Source organism: Lithobates pipiens, unplaced genomic scaffold (genome assembly GCF_037356315.1).
Source record: "Lithobates pipiens isolate NorthernLeopardFrog02 unplaced genomic scaffold, aLitPip1_a1.2 Scaffold_18, whole genome shotgun sequence".
Classification (NCBI taxonomy): Eukaryota; Metazoa; Chordata; class Amphibia; order Anura; family Ranidae; genus Lithobates; species Lithobates pipiens.
In genome coordinates, this window is record NW_027507758.1 from 274,680,829 (window position 1) to 274,701,966 (window position 21,138).

At 44.4% G+C, this 21,138-nt stretch overlaps 1 protein-coding gene across 1 annotated transcript in view; it reads right to left on the reverse strand.

Annotated features, from left to right (window-relative positions):
* Positions 1–7,751, reverse strand: part of LOC143987873 (heat shock factor protein 1-like) — a 110,274-nt gene extending 102,523 nt beyond the window's left edge. Inside the window, exon 1 of the mRNA XM_077487024.1 lies at positions 7,604–7,751. The gene's annotated coding sequence lies outside the window, so the exon portion shown is untranslated. The remainder of the gene's footprint in view (positions 1–7,603) is intronic.
* Positions 7,752–21,138: the final 13,387 nt, after the last annotated feature.

Genomic DNA, 21,138 nt, shown 5'->3' on the forward strand with positions numbered 1-21,138 from the left:
TCCCACCATCCCTGTGCTATGCTGACTTACTCCTGGGGCTGTACCTCTGCTGTGCATATTATGAGGGGCTTCCACCATCCCTGTGCTATGCTCATTATGAGGGGCTTCCACCATCCCTGTGCTATGCTGACTTCCTCCTGGGGCTGCTTACGGTGCAGGTGTCAGTGCTGTATATCACGGTGCTGGTGTCAGTGCTTTATGTCATGCTGCAGATGTCAGTGCTCTCTATCACGGTGCTGGTGTCAGATCACTCTATCATGGTGCAGGTGTCATTGCTGTATGCCACGCTGCTGATGTCAGTGCTCTCTATCACGGTGCTGGTGTCAGATCAATCTATCATGGTGCAGGTGTCATTGCTGTATGCCACGCTGCTGATGTCAGTGCTCTCTATCACGGTGCTGGTGTCAGATCACTCTATCACGGTGCAGGTGTCATTGCTGTATGTCACGCTGCTGGTGATCATCTCCTGCACCCTCTTCTTTGCCTACCCTGACCTTCCCTCTCCTCCATTGCCTTCATGCGCTCCACAGTCCTGAATTGTCACAATTTCACATATAAAAAAAAGAATGCTTGTAGTTGTCAATCCCAGATTCACCTCATACATGTGTTATATCATTTGCCATGTGGTGGGACTATGTGTGCACTGCTAGTAATTATTTTGTGGCTGCAAATTTGACCTGTAGGTTTGTAAAGTTCGCCTCCCATTGAAGTCAATGGGGCCTGCCGCGAACGTTACAGTTCGCGAACTATCGGCCGGGTTCGCGGTCCGCGTTTGCGAAACGTCCCGTCGGAAGTTTGTCCATCACTAGCCTTTAATATTCAAATCTGCAAAGACAGCTCTGGTGTTTCTGTGCTTGTTTGTTCCCATATAGGGCATTGTCTTGCTTTCTCAAATTTTTGAGATTTGTTGCTCCACACTGCATTTTCTCTTTGGCTGTACTTCTCCTTTAAAATAGAAATTCAAGTCAAAACATTTGTGTATATAAATAATTAAAAAAAATTATAAACATTCTAAAAACTTTTTTCCATGTTTCTATAAGTGATCACACATAGTTGTCAACATTGTGAAAAAATTGATAGGGACACTTTTTTGTCTGTAGGCGGAGTTTTATTATAATTAGGGGGTGGGTTATGCATGTTAAGGCGTGGTGTAGAGGGTAAAGGAAAATGCGGTGTATGCCGCGGCGATAAATGGGCATGGTTTAATGGGATAATGGGCATGGCTTAAAAGGGTGTGGCTCAAAGGGGGTGTGGTCCAAGTCTGAGATGAACAAGGGATGGAGGGAGGAAGAAAGAAATAGGGAGGGAAGGAGAGAGAAGGAAGAGGGATGGAGGGACAGCAGGCCCAGATCCTTCTTCACAATAGAAATATGTGTATTCCATAAAGTTTAACAATCAGCAGATAAAGATATTCCAAACGTCTGGTGTTGGCGCTTCAATTATCCCTGGTTGTTATGGTGTCAGGGTGATTGAAGCGCATTATAATTATTATTACATTGCATAAAAAAATGAATTAGTTCAACTCACCATAATGTAGAATCAGTGGGAGCCCTGAGCATGTCACCTGTCACCAGATGCCATCAGGTGTCCCCAGCGGAGTGCCTCTTACATCAGCTAGGTATAATTACGGCAATTACCATACTTACGAAAACCCTACTTAGCACTGCAGACTAAGGAGACAACATCTTGCTGAACACAAGAAGAGATGAGTCAAGATTGGTGTTCAGGGGTTGTCTGGTTTATTCTGGGAGGGTCTACAATTTATATGCACCATTATCAGCCAATCATTGCAAAGAACATGGGTGTGGTTAATGCAGAGGTGTACATTACATATCATTACATATCATTAATTATGTCATCTGCTTTCATGAGTCACAGTCATGAGTTCTGTGGCCCAGACATATTGTGACACAATTTCTTTATTTAGACAGTACAGAATAAAATTATTTATGCAAGCTATATTTTCTTATATGTATGCTTTATAGGAAAACTGCTACAGTCTGTAAATACAGAGTTTAAACTAATAGGTTAACTCAAGTTAATCTTATATGAATTTATAAAGATGGAGTCACTCTGGTTCAGCCATATCACAACAATCCCCTCTTTAAGTCATGAAATCAAATCATGATCATGACTTACTTCTTCTCATTGTGACATACTCATCCCGGTGACCATAGTAAAAGTTAAGATATATTCTATTAGCTGCAGCTGGGTCGAAAGGTCAAGTACCTCAGAAAATCATGCACATAAACTCGAACAGGCATATAAAAGTAATACCATAAGCAAAATCAGTACAACAAACGCTGTGTATCCCTAATCCAGGATTAATCCAGGATTCAGCATTGAGACCAAACCCCCAATGTTACCCAGGGGGCTCCCAAGCAATTATTTTGCCTTTTCATCATGTCAATACCCCCTTAGGCTCCTGAGAGGAACCATGCCAGGTCATGTTCTTTTCCAGAAACAATGACCAAGCTTAACGGTGTTTGAGTGAGCATCCAGGACGAACACTAGCCTTGAGCAAGTGACGTTCCTCACTGTCCCCGAGAATCACCACTATCAGAACCAATGAGGCCAAGTAACACCATGCCCTGGAATCATTCAGAATCCATGGATGGCATGTTCTTCCACAACAAATGTACGTGCTGTTGCCCAAGGCCAGTGGCTGTCTGCTTAAGGACCTGTTGGGCACCCTCAGACAATCCTGCAAAGGCAAGCTGTGAAAGTAGCTTGGCCATCTCAGTATGGGGGTCAGAGGTATGCATGAAGTGTGATGTAGGGCATGATCTAAGGTGTCCCTGTGGAGTTCCTGTAGACTCTGAATGCACATCCCCTCTATGTCCAATGAGTGTGTTATTAGTGGTGTTATCGGGTGGGCCACATATAACCTTAAAGCTCCCCCTAGAACACAGAGGCTGGTAGATGACATGTGAACCAATACATATATAATACAGTGCCTATGCCAGCATCCCTTCAAACAGTATATAGACTGAAATGGTCGAGCATGTCCTGGGCACACTACAACAACACTCACAATATGCCCCCTGACCCTCACCAGGACCAACTTCTAAGCATGCAAAAATAGAAAACAACAAACATGTAATCTCAGCTGCATAGCAATTGTCCATGGTATGCAAAAGGGAGGAAGGGGCGTGACAGTCCATAGAAACAAGTGGGAGGGGCATGACAGCCTTTAGGCCAAATAAAAATAGTGCCAAAGAAAGGCTCAAAAAGAAAAGTGGATGGCTTCTGAATGTCCATTAAATTCGCAGAAAAGGAAGGAAAAGGAAATGTCCACATTATAACTCTCATTATGCTCAACTTTTCCCAAAACCTTTTGGTTCAATTCTGTGATCACTCATATGTACAGACATGAATTCTCTACCCCAAAACACTGTCTCTTTGTAAGGAGAGAACTTGATATCCACAGACAGACTGGAACTGATGTGTTGGGCGAGACCAGGGACTTTCGGCTGGCACATCTGGATCTCTTTCATGTGGTGCTCACAGGAATTTTGTACCCCAGGTTTGCGTCATGTGGCTCCCCCTTGAGGTATCATGCGCAGGAACATTTTCCAGCAGGAGTCCGCCTTTAGTCATCTGAGCACCTCCTATGGTACTTAAAGCGGAGGTCCACCCTAAAGTGGACCTTCCGCTCATCGGAACCCTCCCCCCCTCCGGTGCCACAATCGGCACCTTTCAGGGGGGAGGGGGATGCAGTTACCTGGATAATCCAGGTAACTGCACCCACTTCCGGGACAGCTCTCTGCGGAAAGGGGCATAACTTACGCCCCTTTCCGCAAGTGCCCGCCCCTTTCCGCAAGTGCCCCGCTGCCATCTGGGAAACACACAGCTCCCAGAGGCAGCGGGGAGCGTCCTTATTGCGCAGCGCAATTCGCGCATGCGCAGTAGGGAACTGGGAAATGAAGCCGAAAGGCTCCATTTCCTGATTCCCATACCCAAGATGGAGGCGGCAGGACCCCACAGACGACCTAGCGATCGGCTTCGGGTGCCGACATCGCGGGCGCGCTGGACAGGTAAGTGTCACTATTTTAAAAGTCAGCAGCTGCAGTATTTGTAGCTGCTGGCTTTTAAAAAAAAAAAAAAACGCGGAGTCCCGGTGGACTCCCGCTTTAAACAACAAAGATGAACAACGAAGATTTCCATGTTAAAGCTGTAGTCATCACTTCATCCGGATAGGTTATAGGGCAGGGTATGTATAGGGTGTAGGGTATGACTGGGGTGGGCATTTCTTTATGTGCATAGGGCTGTGGGTGAATGCAGGCTGGCTGGGGCAGATACTCCTCATCCGACATGAGTAATCACAGAATCTACCTGATCAATTCAGGCCTTAACCATTGGCGATATTAAAAATAGTATTCTTAATTGACTCAAACATAAGTAAAACATGCAGGAATGAAAATGTTTCTCAGCAAGGGTTTTCATTATATAGATTCAATATATTTAACTAAACATTTTTCCAAATCCAGTATTATAGCAGAACTTCAACAAAACTTAAACCTCTTTAGTATCTTCTATTCCCCGGACCCAAGTGGACCCGAGGGACGTAGGACAGAACATTTTACTCAAACACATATTCTGACTCAGAAGTCTCCCAACTTTGCAAATATATCTGATCATCAGCAACAAACAAAACATTGATGGATAGACAAGATTTCATCATCAACACTTCATGACTAACACCCTTGGAATTCAGAAGGTACCGTATTTATCGGCATATAACACACACTTTTTCCCCCTTAAAATTGGGGGAAAGTCGTGGGTGCGTGTTATACGCCGATCCCCACTGTCTGTGAGTCTAAAATACTGAGCGCAACCGAAAAATACAGAGCGCCGCCGAACAAGACCGAGCCGACTGCTCGGCTCCGCTCGTACTGGGCGGGACTGCGAGCGGAGCTAAGCCGAATACACAGTACAGTCGGCTCGATCTTTTTCGGCAGCGCTTGCTCCAGAAACAGCAGGGAGGCGGGACTACGAGCGGAGCCGAGCAGTCGGCTCGGTCTTTTTCGTCGGCGCTGGGTCTTTTTTTAGAGGCGCTCGCTCGGTCTGTCTTGGCGGCGGGAAATTTAAACATGGGCAAGGCTGCAAACGGCGCTGGGCAAGCTGCAAATGACACTCTGCAAGGCTGCAAATGGCGCTGGGCAAGCTGCAAATGACACTGGCAAGCTGCAAATGACACTCTGTAAGGCTGCAAACAGCGCTGGACAAGCTACAAATGACACTCTGCAAGGCTGCAAACAGCGCTGGGCACGCTGCAAATGATGCTGGGCAAGCTGCAAATGACACTGATCATTCTGCAATGATGGACAAGACTGCAGATGCACACTGATAAGGCTGCATTGATGGGCATTTAAATGTAAGTTTTTTTTTCCTTAAACTTCCCTCCTAAACTTTTTTCCTTAAAATGCCCTCCTAAACCTGGGGTGCGTGTTATACGCCGATGCATGTTATACCCTGATAAATACGGTAAATATCCAGAATATCTGATTGCTTATTTCAAATAAATCCTTCCCATCACTTTTTAGTACCCCATGGACTCAATATATGCAGCAATGTATCTTGATTCCAGTCATTTAATTTCAGTAACTTCTTCAAACATTTTTTCAAATTTCACCCTTCCTTTACCAAAATTCCTTTATCAATTCTTTTGATTTAATTTAACCCCAAACTTTTATTGAAAATATAACATGGGCCTAAACTTGTTGTGCACATTCCAGACACACACTTAAAATATTTTACTAATCGAAATTATACCGTGTGTTCATTAAACACAATACAACCACTCTCTCATTCCACATTCATTTGGCCATTACATTCATCCTTCATTTGTCCATAACACTTTCAAACCTTAATATTTTTCTCTCCAGGGTCCGGAATTACACAACACAGTTACTTCTCTTTTACTTTACTAACCACAATTCCTCTGGCGTAGCGCCTGGAATATACAACTTCCCTTTGTTTACTTTCAAATTCTGGACTCTTAATTATAATATTTTCAACCCTGTCAAAATCAATATTTTAAAATCATTGTTAATACAGCTTAAACACTATTAAAATAATTTGCACAAATATAGCACATTTGCTGTTATCAGAAAAAAAACACCTTTTAACTTCAATAATGTAAGGATAGGCAACCACACCCAAAACAGTCTTAAAGTCAGACTTTAAAAATTTGTATCTGATCAGACTCCTTTAAAAAACATTTGGTACCAGCGCATACATATAATTTCATCAGTGACATGTCACATTCCCCTTTTAATGTTCCCAATTTACTATGGAGTGGGCATTGGCTTAATATGTGCCCAACACATTTCATAAATAGACTGACACTAGTTGCAACATTTTAACAATAAACATGTGCCTATTATAGATAACTTTTCAGAATCAAATCCTTCTTTAACATTCATTCTCCACCTCAGCAAGTCTCTCTGACTTGCTGACTATGGAACGCAAATATAGAAGTATGCTCCCCACAAAAGCGGTGGTGAAGGCATGGTTGGTGGTTTGTTCCGCTCTTCCACCCAAAACAAAATAGCAGATCTCTGTGAGCGGATATGTACCTCCGTGCATTGTGCTAAACAGTACTTTGGACAGGAGGGATCACTCAAATAGTAATCTGTCTTTGCCCAAATCCACGATTCAATCCTCTTAAAGCACCACACACAGATAAGTACCCTACTCTGTCCCTTTCACCTGCCCACTTCCGCAACGCTCTCTGTCTTGGTAGGATCATAGGACATATATCAACTACCCAACAATTTATCTGAATTCAGAAAACAAAAACAATCTTATACTCTAAATTGGAATTCCAAGACAAGACAAAAATTCACATACACATAAAATTAAGCATTTCTCTCTATTAACCAGTCTCCTCTACCTAGGTGTCTGCCTTATGAAACTGTGAACAGGGCGACCCCAAGGACTGCCACTGATCACAGTCCACAAACAGTCCATGAAACAGAGACAGTCGTGGGAGAAGTGTTTAAACATGTTCTCCCTCCGATGATCTCTGCACTCTGAGAATCCTCACTGATCAACACAGAAATGGTCAGTCCATGAAGCTGCAACCCTAGCGCCTCACCAGAGATCCATGTCAGAATTCACACCCCCAAACCCACCAGCTCAGAGGTGGAGAATCGGGGAGCGATGAGGGAATCTGGGGGAATCCGAGGGAGAAGGAGGAAGATTCATAATCACCCTCTACCTCATTCCGACCCCCCAAAACCGTAAACATGTCCCCCTGTCAGTGCATCCAGCAGCAATTTAATCACTGCCCAATAAACCAACATCTTGGTGTCTCTATGAATCTCTGGTACCGTAATCCTGCAAAAGTCTCACGAGACCCCAGCACCAGGGCTGCTCATTGCACGAGGTGGGGTGCTTCATGACTCATCATAACTTCAATAATAAACAAATAATCAATAAACAAACAAACAGACAAACAAACAGGGTAACAGGGTAAGTCTACACAAAAAATCCTTATTTTAACAACACCTTTTATCTGATAATCCAAATGAATCTAGCTGTGACACTTTAAAAATCCTTATTTTAAACAAAACTCTCTCTGTGTTAATTTCCTTACCTGCTCAAAACCTCCTATCTCGGCTGTCCTTTAAAATCGTTTCCTCAAAGATACTTCATGATCTATAAATTATCACAAATATCTCCACATTGCTACAGCAAACATGAGAAAAAATCCCTCAAGCTCGGTATGCACTGCCAGTAAAATGTCCCCTTTAAATCTCAAAACAAACTCTGACTGCTAACTTCTCCTTTTTAAATGTACTTTCCTTCACTTTTTTTTTCTCTTCTCTATGTGTTAGTTTTAAAACGGCTTTGAAATCGGCTTGCCTAAAAAGAACAATGCATTGAAAAACCTTGCAAAATGCACACCTTCCTTTAATAAATAACTCAAATCTCTCTTTTACCTTCTTACTTAACTTACCTTACCCTCAACAATGTAGGATGTTCTTAATTAACACCCTACTCACTTACTTAATCTCATCACACCTGGGCATTCTCCAAAACACCCACCCATCTAAAACACATCCCTTTTACAACCTGCAAAAAATACCATTCTGATACCCTTCCAAGAGTTTCCAAAACACATGTTAAACATGTGCAAACAAATTATGCACTTTTCAAGCAGAATCAAGCACCTATCATTCCAGAGCTCTATCCCCACAAGGGGAGAAGTCATATTATTCATATACTATACCATTGTCTCTTCAAAGAATACCTTAGCAAACTTATATGAACATGCATATAACAGTACTCACCCTTTCCACGATACCTAAACATAACAAGGGAAATTTACTTCACTCTAATCTAATTTTCCTCTTTTGGGACATCATATAACAGTGAAAACAGGGGCTGCCTTACCCCATACAACCCTGTATCCCCCACAACAGATATCTTATTACTTTAATGCAAATGCAATAGACAAGAAAAGCCAGATAGAGCAAAAGTTTTGTGGATTCCGTTAGTATTTGGTAATTGCCCCATTACCCTTTTCTTGTTCTCTTTCCCAAAAAGAGCATAATATTACGTTTTAAACTTCTCAACAGTCCCCCAGGACATAGGCTTCCCAAGAACCTCTTCTTAACAGCCTGGCCCGTCTCACAATTCACTTCTTAATAAAAATTTATCTGACCAGGGTTGTCTCAAAGCTAAGGCAATAAACAATTATTCGTTTGCTTCAAAATCAAAGTTTGATCACCCCGTCAAGTCCTAAATTCCTACATTTAAATCTCAGCGAGTGCCTCCATCTGTTGTGATTAAAATGGTATTTCTATATACCCGACAAAGACCAGCTAGGTATAATTACGGCAATTACCATACTTACGAAAACCCTACTTAGCACTGCAGACTAATGAGTCAAGATTGGTGTTTAGGGGTTGTCTGGTTTATTCTGGGAGGGTCTACAATTTATATGCACCATTATCAGCCAATCATTGCATAGAGTGTGCATGGGTGTGGTTAATACAGAGGTGTACATTACATATCATTACATATCATTAATTATGTCATCTGCTTTCATGAGTCACAGTCATGAGTTCTGTGGCCCAGACATATTATGCCAAAATTTCTTTATTTAGACAGTACAGAATAAAACTACTTATGCAAGCTATATTTTCTTATATGTATGCTTTATAGGAAAACTGCTACAGTCTGTAAATACAGAGTTTAAACTAACTAATAGGTTAACCCAAGTTAATCTTATACGAGCTTATAAAGATGGAGTCACTCTGGTTCAGCCATATCACAACACCTCTTACATCAGTGTCCCCAGCGGAATGCCTCTTATATCAGTGTCCCCAGCGGAGTTCCTCTTACATCAGTGTCCCCAGCAGAGTGACTCTTACATCAGTGTCCCCACTCCCCAGCAGAGTGCCTCTTACATCAGTGTCTCCACTCCCCAGTGGAGTACCTCTTACATCAGTGTCCCCACTCCCCAGAGGAGTGCCTTTTACATAAATGGCCCCAGTACAGTACGGCTGCACTGCACTGCTCCGGCCATGATACAGAGGGTTGACTGAAGCTCCATGTGTCCGTCTCGTTCGCTTCCACATGTTCAGTGAAGAGGGGAGGGACAGATCCGCGCAGCTAACACCAGCTTCAATGTGCAGGAGAATTGTGAAGAGAGAAGCTGATTCATTGGCGGCACGGATCGAGGCCCCTCCCCTCTCACTGAATACAAGGGGAAAGAACCTGCTAGCCCAGAGAGAGATCTTGCGGCGGCGCAGGCAGCCATTTTCTTGGAGCCAGAAGCAGCTGCGGAGCCAAAAACATTCCAGATTTCCTGGGACAAAGGCAGAATCCCAGGATTTTAATCGGGACGGCCTCGGATCTGGACAAGGGTCCCAAAATCGGGACTGTTGACAACTATGGTGATCACATAACCTTTGTTCGCAGCTTCAAATGTGACTTAGAGAGCCTGGGGTAAAGACTTCAGGTGTCAGCAGTAGGCAGAGAAACAGCAGCAAACTGATCTTCTCAATGAATAGCTGTGAAGGGGTGTGTGCCAGCACAAGTCTTGGCCATTGTGGAGCAGGCAGGCTGTGCTCCCAGCACAGCCAGGGAACTGCCCACACTAGGATGGAAGTGCCACTATGCCTAGCGTGGTCAATTTGAAATAGAAAGTCAGGAGAACTGGCAGGATCACCAGGAAGCAATTCAAAGAAAATAATACAAGGTCATGGTAACACAGACACATATCAGGAATATGAAATGTTGGGGTAACATATACTTTAAGGAGTAGAGCAAAGTGAATTTTCACTTGGCTTAGCAAAAAGGGTGAAGCTGTGTTCATTCACTTGGAATACACAATTGGTTGATTAGAGTGAATAGTTTTACCTTATTTACTTAGCTAGGAGAACATTCACTTTGTAAAATGGACATTTACTTCTCCAAGTAAACTACCTTAACTACTTTAATCAACCAGCCATAAACACGTTTTGGATTTTTTCATGTCTTTGTATTTAGCTTGCACTGGAAAATGCACCACTAATTTGAAATAAGCGATTTGTTAAAAAAAGATTGGAATTAAATATAAATTAAAAAGAAAAAAACACTTCTTTGTGTTAAACTGTACATTTTCAGTTATAATATAATATGGAAAAGAATTGAGAATTCCGGGAAAAAAAGCAATTTCCGTTAGCACTTTGTCCAAGACATTCTAAAACCTCTCCCTTTGTATTTGTCCTCTGTTGTCACATCACTTATTCCTACCTTTGGATACTTCTGCATTTTCCATGAGTTTGAAATAAAGCCATTTCAGTATGATGTGTTAAATTTATATCTTCTACAGTTGTGCAGAAAACATAAATTATATGACTTCATCACTACTGGTGAAAACTGGTACAAAGAGGTGATATTTCTGGAAACATTTTGCAAGCTTAACTGTAACTGGGTACAGTGGCAGAAGTTATGCTGGCAGGAATTCTGAGGGAGGCATAATCCATGTCCTTGCAGCTGTAAATTATACCAACGCACATATAGCTGTATCTCTCTCTTAAAGCGGAACATCACTCCCACAAGTATATTGGCCTTTAAAACTCTGTTTTATAATATCACTTTCAGATTTACTTTTGCTCTTCCTAAACAGGATCACAGAAAGCTGTGTCTTGCTAGTTTTATTGTAGCTGGAGTATTGCTCTTGTGATGTGAATGATACCCTCATTTCCGAGCACTTGATTTAGTGTTTAGTGTTAAAAAAGCAAATGAATATTTGCTTTCCTAACACAGCTGATTGACCTGCGAGCGCCCAGCATGGTGCTCGCAGGTCCCTTTTGGACGCCTATTAGAGCCTATGGCTCTAATCAGGTGCTTCAAAAACACCTCACCGCTGCTGTAATACAGGCGCCCCGCTCCTTAAAAGGGGCTGGGCGCCTGAATAGGGGGTGGCAGCGGCGGCCGTAGATAGATTCATGCAATGCATTGAATATTGGTAATAGAGGGGGTGGCAGGAGAGAGGGAATGGTGCCCGTGCACCCTTATGGACGCCCCGCCATTGACAGAACTGCTGTCACACATTCTTGGATTGCCGCCACATCCACAAAACAAATGCGCCTTTCATGATGCTCTTAAAGAGGGGAAACAGAAAGAAGTCCACAGGTGCCAGATCAGGGGAGTAGGTTGGATGATCTAGAACAGGTACACCGCACTGAACCGAGAATTGGAAAACATGGATCATACAGTGCGCAGGCATGTTAAAGTGCAGCAACACCCACTCTCTAGTCCTGAATAAGAAAAAAAGGGCAAATTGGGACTTTGGATGAAGCAATTGAGTAGTGGAAGTAAGTTACAATATAGCATATTTTATTTATTGAATAATCTCAAGACATTAAATCATTGTTAATATCGTATATATATATATATATATATATATATATATATATATATATATATATACATGAAGTGTGCGCAAAGACTGAACATAGTAGATAAAAAGGTACATACATACAACACATGATTGGAGTAATGAATATGTAGATTAATACAAGGGGGCGTGCACGTGCTAATAGCACCATGCCCAATACTGCCATATGCACCCACATGGTATATGTACATCTATCGAAAAATATAAAAACATCATAGAGTCTAATAGTAGTAAATAGATAAATATCAGTTCGTATGAGGTATAACAGTGGCATCAAGTAGAGCTCTACGCGTTTCATGGGTATTCCCAATCATCAGGAGTGGATGCGGCAGACATTTCTATGAAATATATATAAAGGGATGTAAGGAGCTAAATTCTAGGTAGAGGTACTCAAAATAATTTTATAAGTATAAATAGTTGACCAACAACACTCACCAAACTGGACAACAACAGCAGCGCGGAGTGGCCGGCCAAGGGTCGGCCGAGAATACAAACCCCACCATAAAGACAAGGATGCAGCATCTGATGGTATAAGGGCATAAGCAGTATGAATAAAATCTCCATGTGGCAAGGAATTAGGTGTACTAAGTGAAGCAAGGATATCTGGGAACAGAATATTTAAAGTATGTGTATGTATTGTGAATTATAACAATGACATGTTCTAGATAATAATCATCATTTTATATGGGTGAACCCAGTATGGCTCCATAAGGGGTGATAACAATATAAGAACATTTCCAAGAAGTGTAAGAATATCAGTTTAAGAAAGTGATGGACACGTATATGAGAGTGTAAAAAAGCCAAAAAATCTATGACAAGTGAGAAAATAATGGAAAGTAGAACTTAAAAATAGATCACCGGGAGGAGAAAGGAGACAAGAGAAGGGGGTCTAACCCAAAAGAAAAACTAACCCTAATGCTGCATAAAGGCACCACCAGCAACCAACGTGGCCGGTGTGCAATCACCCCAGCAGCAGACTGGTCAAATGAACAGCCCACTGCACTGGGGGATATGAATATATACCGCCAACGCCACGCCAGTGGACCAAGGGGGAGAAAGGGCCGCACCTGAACCAAGTGATCACTCAGTAGCAGGCGGAAGCTCCCCCATACAGGAACACGACATGTTAGGGACAGACGTTGGCGCAATGATGTAAAAACTGACGTCATGCACACAACGTACCTGCCGTCACACCGACAGCATGACAGACGTGGCGCAGATGCGCGAAGGGGCACCTGCCCACCCCTCCCAAATGTAATACGTGTAAGGGGAGGAGAGGGAGGGTCCACTGAGCGCATCACAGCTCCCGTGATGAGGAAGGACCACAGCCACCACCCCACGCCAACCAATCCCCACACAGCGAATAGCTGACAAGGCAGAATCATTGCACAGAGCAGGTAAGTATAACATGTTTGTTATTTTTACAAGAACAAAAAAAAATCCTAACACTAGACTAGAATTAGTTTTTTTCCAAATTTGTTTATATTAAATATTAGAATTAACAAAAACACATTTACCAATTTCGAAAATCCGAAAATTTGGAAATCCAAAAATCGAAAATTCGAAAATTCGAAAAGACCGAAAATCCCAAAATAATAACTAACTAATAATAACTATTACTAACTATTAAATTATAGGTATTAGAATTTCCTTTCAAATTTGGCTGTTAGTGAACGTAATGAATGCGAATTTATCCAAAGTTACGAATTATCTGAACTAACAAATGGAGCATAACTAATTAAATATAACTTTTTATTATTATTTATTATTATTAATTCATTACGTTCTTTTCGTTTAGATGTGGCATTCATTATTTTGGATAATTTGTAACTTTGGATAAAATTGTATTCGTTACATTCACTAACAGCCAAATTTGAAAGGAAATTCCAATACCTATAATTTAATAGTTCAGTATTATTAGTAAGTTAGTTAGTTATTATTTAGGATTTTTGGATTTTCGTTATAATTTTTTGATTTTCGTTTCTTTTGAATTTTACGATTTTTTTTCTTTTTTATTTTACGGTTTTCAAGATTTTCAAGTTTTTGGATTTCTGATTTTACAAATTTATTCAAAATAATGAATTTTTATCATAACGAATGACCTGAAAAACGAAAAACAAAAAACAAAACACACAAATAAAACGAAAACATTTTTTGGCAGTGCACATGTCCACTTAACACTTTAATCCTCCGTTTTTCTTAAAGCATATCTAAAAAAAAAAAATATTTGATTAATCATAGCTTAGGAGTCCTTATGCCGCGTACACACGATCAAACAAGCGGGTGGAAAAGTCCGGCAAACTCAAGTCCGCCGGACAATCCTCCCGTGTGTAGCCCCCCCGGCATACATTTTTGACCCGAAAGTACGGCGTACTTAGAAAGTAGTTTTACACTCCAATCTTACCGCCGGACTCGCATTTCGGCGGAAAATCCGGCCGTGTGTGTGCCAGTCCGCCGTACTTTTGAAATGAGCGGACTTTTCCCGCCCGGAGAAAAGTCCGCTCATTTCGAGCGGGTCTCCAGGTAGGCGGGGCCAGCGAAGGATGGTATGGACTTAAAGGGGAACCCCAACGCCGAAAAAAATCGGCGTGGGGTCCCCCCAGGTCCACATCAGACCCTTGTCCGAGCACGCTACCCGGCCGGCCAGGAAAGGGGGGACGAGCGAGCGCCCCCCCTCCTGAGCCGTACCAGGCCGCGTGCCCTCAATATGGGGGGTGTCTTGGGGAAGGGGGGGGCCGCACGGCCCCCCCACCCCAAAGCACCTTGTCCCCATATTGATGAGGACAAGGGCCTCTTCCCGACAACCCTGGCCGTTGGTTGTCGGGGTCTGCGGGTGTGGGGCTTATCGGAATCCGGGAGCCCCCTTTAATAAGGGGGCCCCCGGATACCGGCCCCCCACCCTATGTGAATGAGTATGGGGTACAATGTACCCCTACCCATTCACCTGTAAAATAAAGTACAAAAAAACACAACACACAAGATAAAATAGTTTATTGCACAGCTCCGGGGGTCTTCCGTCTTTGGGGGTCTTCTCGCCGGACTCCTCCGCTATCTTCTTGTAGCTCTTTTACTAGCGGAGGAGCCCGGCTTTCTTCCTCGCCGCCAGCCTCTTCTTCCGACTTCGGGGGTCTTGTCCCCCTCTCCGGTTCTTCTGCCGGCCCACCGCGCCTTCTTCTAGCTCTTTTACAGGCGGTGGCCCGGTCTTCTGTCGCCGCCGCCGCCTCTGCCTTCCGTTCTTCTGTTCTTCTTCTTCAGATGTTGCCTCGCCGAGTCCTCTGCTCACAATGACGGGGACCGGGCACGTGGCGACTTATATAGGGACAAGGGGCGGGGTCTTCGGTTGATGTCACATGGGTTGATGTCCCATGGCGACAGTCCCAGCATCCTCCGGGACTGTGACTTCGTAAGGGGGCGGGGTCACCATGTGACAACAACCCATGTGACATCAACCGAAGACCCCGCCTCTTGTCCCTATATAAGTCGTCGCGTGCCCGGTCCCCGTCATTGTGAGCGGAGGACTCGGCAAGGCAACATCTGAAGAAGAAGAAGAAGAAGAGAAGAACAGAAGAACGGAAGAACGGAAGGCGGCGGCGGCGAAACAGAAGACCGGGCCACCGCCTGTAAAAGAGCTAGAAGAAGGCGCGGTGGCCCGGCAGAAGAACCGAAGAGGGGGACAAGACCCCCGAAGTCGGAAGAAGAGGCCGGCGGCGAGGAAGAAAGCCGGGCTCCTCCGCTAAGAAAAGAGCTACAAGAAGATAGCGGAGGAGTCCGGCGAGAAGACCCCCGAAGACGGAAGACCCCCGGAGCTGTGCAATAAACTATTTTATCTTGTGTGTTGTGTTTTTTTGTACTTTATTATACAGGTGAATGGGTAGGGGTACATTGTACCCCATTGGGGTACCCCTTTAAGTCCATACCAGGCGGCGGGGCCAGCGACGTACCCTTTGCGGGCCCCGCCTACCTGGAGACGTGCTCGAAATGAGCGGACTTTCCTCCGCATGTGTGGGCGAGTCCGTTCATTTCAAAAGTAGGGCGGATAGTACGGCGGACTTAGTACGCCGTATTAGTCTGCTGAAAAAGTGCCGTGTGTGGGCAAGTAGCCCAATCGGAAAGTCCGACGGACAGTCTGGCGGGAAGTCCGCCAGACTCCGCCAGACTAAGTACGTCGGACAGACGGCTACGTGTGTACGCGGCTTTAGATATGTTATTCGTTTCCTTTATTTTGTTTTCTTTTTTGGCTTTTTATATCTTTTTGTTTTATTTTGATGACTGGGAAAATGGATAACATAACTTTAAATATCAATTCATTACACAGTGGCAAGGATATTGGATTTCTCACAGGATCAACAGGTATTTTGTTGTATTTGCAAAAAATTCACTTGGGCTGAAATAAAAAACGAACACAACCACTGCATCTAACTTTTGGTATTTATTAGGGAAAGTAGGCTGGACACCCATTTTGAGAGCTCAACACCCAGAGAAAAAACATTGACAGCATAAAAAGACTAATGCCCTGTACACACGGTCGGACATTCCGACAACAAAATCCATCCGATTGGTTGGACAAAGTTGTCCGAAAATCCGATCGTTTTTAACGAGGTGACGTCAAACACGTATGTCGAGACTGTAAACGGGCCAGTAGCCAATAGCTTTCTTCTAGTAATTTATTCTGAGCATGCGTGGCACTTTGTCTGTCGGAATTGTCTACACATGATCTGAATTTAAACAATTGGATTTTGTTGTGGGAAAATTTTAGATCATGCTCTCAAACTTTGTGTGTCGGAAACTCAGATGGAAAAAGTCTGATGAAGACCACACACGATCGGATTTTCCAACAACACGATCCGATTGCACATTTTCCGTCGGAATACTTTGGACTTTTGAAAAATTGCACCATCGGGTGCCAAGTAAACCTGGACGTGACATTGTGACGTTGCTTCCGGGTTACTACATCCGAGACCCAGCTTTTTTTGGGTCTCCGGCCAGCCAGCGAACATGCTGGCTGGTGGCTCGAGTCTCCTGATGGGAGAGCCGTGCAAGTGGCAGAAGGTGGTGGGGGGGGGGGGCATCCCCTCCTGCTGATTGCCGCATCAAATGTTTTACAAGAAAGCCAACCGTTGGCTCTAGAAAAAATGGTACCGGGGTTAGGGTTGCCACCTCTCCGTAATTAACCCAGACAGTACAGGTTTTGAGTCCGCCTGAAACCTGTACATATGATCCAGACTGGACTGTGACTCTGGGCCCCATCTGCTCAGCTAGTGGCCAGGGGAGGAACATGAGTAGTTTATTATGCACAGGTTCTTATCTTTATTCAGCAGTTTCAACAATTTAATCAGAGTCACAATGTCCACTTCTATACCAATCTGCTGGGGAATGTAATTGCCGGGAACCACAGCACAAGGATTACTCCGCCTGAGACCGAAAATGATCAGATAGATCCCCGACGGAGCAATCCTTGTGCTGCTCTTCCCGGTTATTACGTTCACCAGCAGATTGGTATAGAAATAGACTTTGTGACTATGATTAAATTGTCAAAACTGGTGCTGAATAAAGATAAGAATCTGTGCCTGATAACATTTACTAGTCAAGTTCGCACTTCTGCCGCTGGAGAGATTTAATTTAGAGAGGGTAATGCCGGAGGATTGCAAAAAAGAGGGTGAGGAGAAGAGGAAACACAGGCTTATTCTGCAGACTTTCCAGAATTGGCTCCTGGTTTTCGCCATAATGGCTAGTGTGATGGGTGAGAAGAACCCTTAACATTGTTCAGCGCTGTTCTGCTACCTGGACGCCGTGGGTGAGGCACACAGAGAGGGGTTTAGGATTCCATCTACCCTGGTGTATGCACCTTCGGTGGCTCGCAGTCTGTACTCAGCTTTACAGCATGCAGACGTTTCGGAGAAACTAAGGAAGGAGCTGGCTTTGGGCCACATGGGTGGCCCATTCCCTAGTTTGCCATTACCGGCAGGTTTGATGAAGAACATGTTGTTGCTGGAGCTGTTTCCAGTAGTATTAGCAGTTGAGTTATGGAGGGAGTCATTCAGAAACTTGAAGGTGCGTTTTCATGGGGATAATCTGGGGGTGGTGCAGGTCATGAACAAATTGTCGGCGGCATTCTCACTGGTTGTACAGCTACTCAGACACCTAGTTTTGCGTTTTCTTGAGCTGAAGGATTTTATTTATCTCCCAGGAGTAGAAAATGTCATTGCTGACGCTTTGTCTCGCTTTAAGTGGGACAAGTTCTGGGAGTTGGCACCGGAGGCGGAGCAACGAAGGGTTCCTTGTCCCGAAGGGCTGTGGAGAGTTGCCTTGGAAGAGTATCCAGATGGATAAAATAGTTGATGAGCTCAGCGACATGGGTGGCATATAATAGGGTATGGCGAGAATGGTTGTGCCTGTTGCAGGAGCAAGACTTGAGATTGATCGTACTGTACTTTGTTTTGCGTAATTTGGAAGATGGGGTATCGGGGTTGGAAACGAAGTTGGCGGGGCTGGCCTTTTGGTTTAAATGACAGGGTTCCCCAGACTTTGCTAAAGATTTTTCGGTAAGGCTGGTAATGAAGGGATACATGAGATCCATGGCAAGTAAGGATTCACAGTGACCCGTTTATTTTGAGTTCTTGGGTAGGTTATTGGGGCAGTTGGTTCATACGTGTTCTTCCCAATATGAGATGGTGTTGTTTAAAGCGCCATTTTCCCTGGCTTTTTTGGGGCTTTTCGGATTAGTGAGTTGCTTAGCCCTTCCAAGAAGTTACAGGGGGGTTTGGGGTCCACCGAGGTCATCTGTGGTGATGATTGATTTTCTATATGGGTGAGCAGATTGAAAAGGGATCAGCGGGGCAAGGGGAAAAATGTGCAGGTATTTGCAATACCGGATTCGCCCTTGTACCCAACGGGGTTGGTGAAGGGATTCCTTGCAGTATGTCCTAACGGGGTCATTCTTGGTACATAGGGACGGCAGTTTGTTCAAGATTTCAGTTTATTGCAGTCTTTAAGAAATGTTTGGCGGCCCTTAGATGATCAAAAATTTTCATCTCATTAGTTTTGTATTGGAGCTGCTACGGAGGCAGTCAGATGGGGGCTGAACGAAGTAGTGGTAAGACGCATTGGGAGATGGAAGTCTAGGCGGTTTAAGTCATATGTTAGACCCCACCTGTTGACAGTTTAGCTGGGTAGTGGGGGTGCATGGGGTGTGTGTGGTCTTTTATATATACCTGCTCAGGCGAACAATAATTGTTATATGGGTTGTTGTTTCTTCTCTTTCAGGAGGAACCCAAGGATTGGTCTGGATACTGGGCCATTCATATGTATTTTGGGGGGCAAGAAGGCAGATGTGCGGCCAGAGGGCAGACAATTAGGCATTTCAAAAAGTGAGGCATGTATTAGGTGGCTGGGGGTTCCTGGGATGCTATGGCATAGGACCATTCAAGAAGTGCACAGATTTGAACGTTTGGACAGGCCCCCTAACATTTTTGTTTTGCATGTGGGGGATAATGACTTGGGGCTAAGGTCCATGTTGGATATTGTGCAAGATTGTGCACCGCATGGCCTTTTCAGAGATGATAATAGTGTGGTCCGACATTGTGGCACGGATGACTTGGAGATTAGTGAGGTCAGTAGAGCAGATTAACAAAGCCAGGAAGAAAGTAAACAAGGAAGTCAGCAGATTTGTGGTTTGGAATGGTGGGTTGGCGATCAGTAGGGATGAGCTTGGTGTTCGAGTCGAGCGCATGTTCGACTCGAACACTGGCTGTTCGCCCGTTCGGCAAAGCCAGAACTCTGTGGGCCATTCGCGCCAAATTCGTGTGGCGCTCACAGCCCACAATGCACTGTGCCATCGTAGTGCATTGCTGGCTCATGATTGGCTAAGCATGCACTGTGACCACGCATGCTTGGCCAATCACAGTGCTGGCAGCGAGGAGAGGCATAATTGGCCACAGGCAGGATGCCTGTGGCCAATTATAGCTCAGGGGGTTTAGTACACGCCCCACACTATATAAGGCCGCCAGCGTGGCGGCCTTGTGTAGTGTGTGTTCCGGCGTCTGCAGGAGTTAGTGGGTGTTGTGTGCCTCCAGCGTAGTATACACCTGTATCTACCCTTTATTGCTGTTGTTCTCTAATACAGCCATCTGCAGGAGTTAGTGGGTGCTGTGTGCCTCCAGCGCAGTATACACCTGTATCTACCCTTTATTGCTGTTGTTCTCTAATAGGGATGAGCTTCGTGTTCGAGTCGAACGCATGTTCGACTCGAACATCGGTCGTTCGTGCGTTCGCCGAATTCCGAACGTTTGGGCCGTTCGCGGCAAAATTCGTGTGGCCCACAATGCACTGCGATGGCGCAATGCATTGCTGTCTCACGATTGGCCAAGCATGCACTGTGACCCCGCATGCTTGGCCAATCGCAGCGCCAGTAGCGGGAAGAGCAATGGTTGGCCACAGGCATCCTGCCTGTGGCCAATCATAGCTCAGACTGTGTAGTGCACGCCCCACACTATATAAAGCTGCCTTTCAGGCGGCCTCGTGTAGTGTTTGTTAGCATCTGAAGCAGTGGGTGTTCTGTGTACCTTCAACACAGTTACACACCAATCGTTTTTGGCTGATTTACTATTTTGCTCTTGTGTAGTGGTTACTGTCTGTGCCCTGACCGCAGTATACACCACTATATTCACCTCACCTATATAGCTAGTGATCTAGCTTTAATAATAGAGCTTGCAGTCAGTAGTGTTAGTGCGTGCTGTCTGCGTGCTCTGTACCCAGTACATACCACTATATACACCTACATAGCTGTTCTCTATTTGAGCCCGATTGTCATTTGCTGGAGTTATTGGAAGTTGTGTGTGCCTCCAGCACAGCACAGTATACATCTGTATATACCCCTTTAACTCTGCTGTTTTCTTGTTATTGTCTGCGTGCCCTGACCGCAGTATACACCGTGATATTCACCTCACCTATTTAGCTAGTGGTCCATCTTTAACAATAGAGCTTGCAGTCAGCAGTGTCACTCAGGAGATAGTGCGTGCTGTGTGCCTGCTCTGTACCCAGTACATACCGCTATTATCCACCTACATAGCTGTTCTCTATTTGGGCCCGATTGGCATCTGCTGGAGTTATTGGAAGTTGTGTGTGCTTCCAGCACAGCACAGTATACATCTGTATATACCCCTTTAACTCTGCTGTTTTCTGGTTATTGTCTGCGTGCCCTGACCGCAGTATACACCGTGATATTCACCTCACCTATA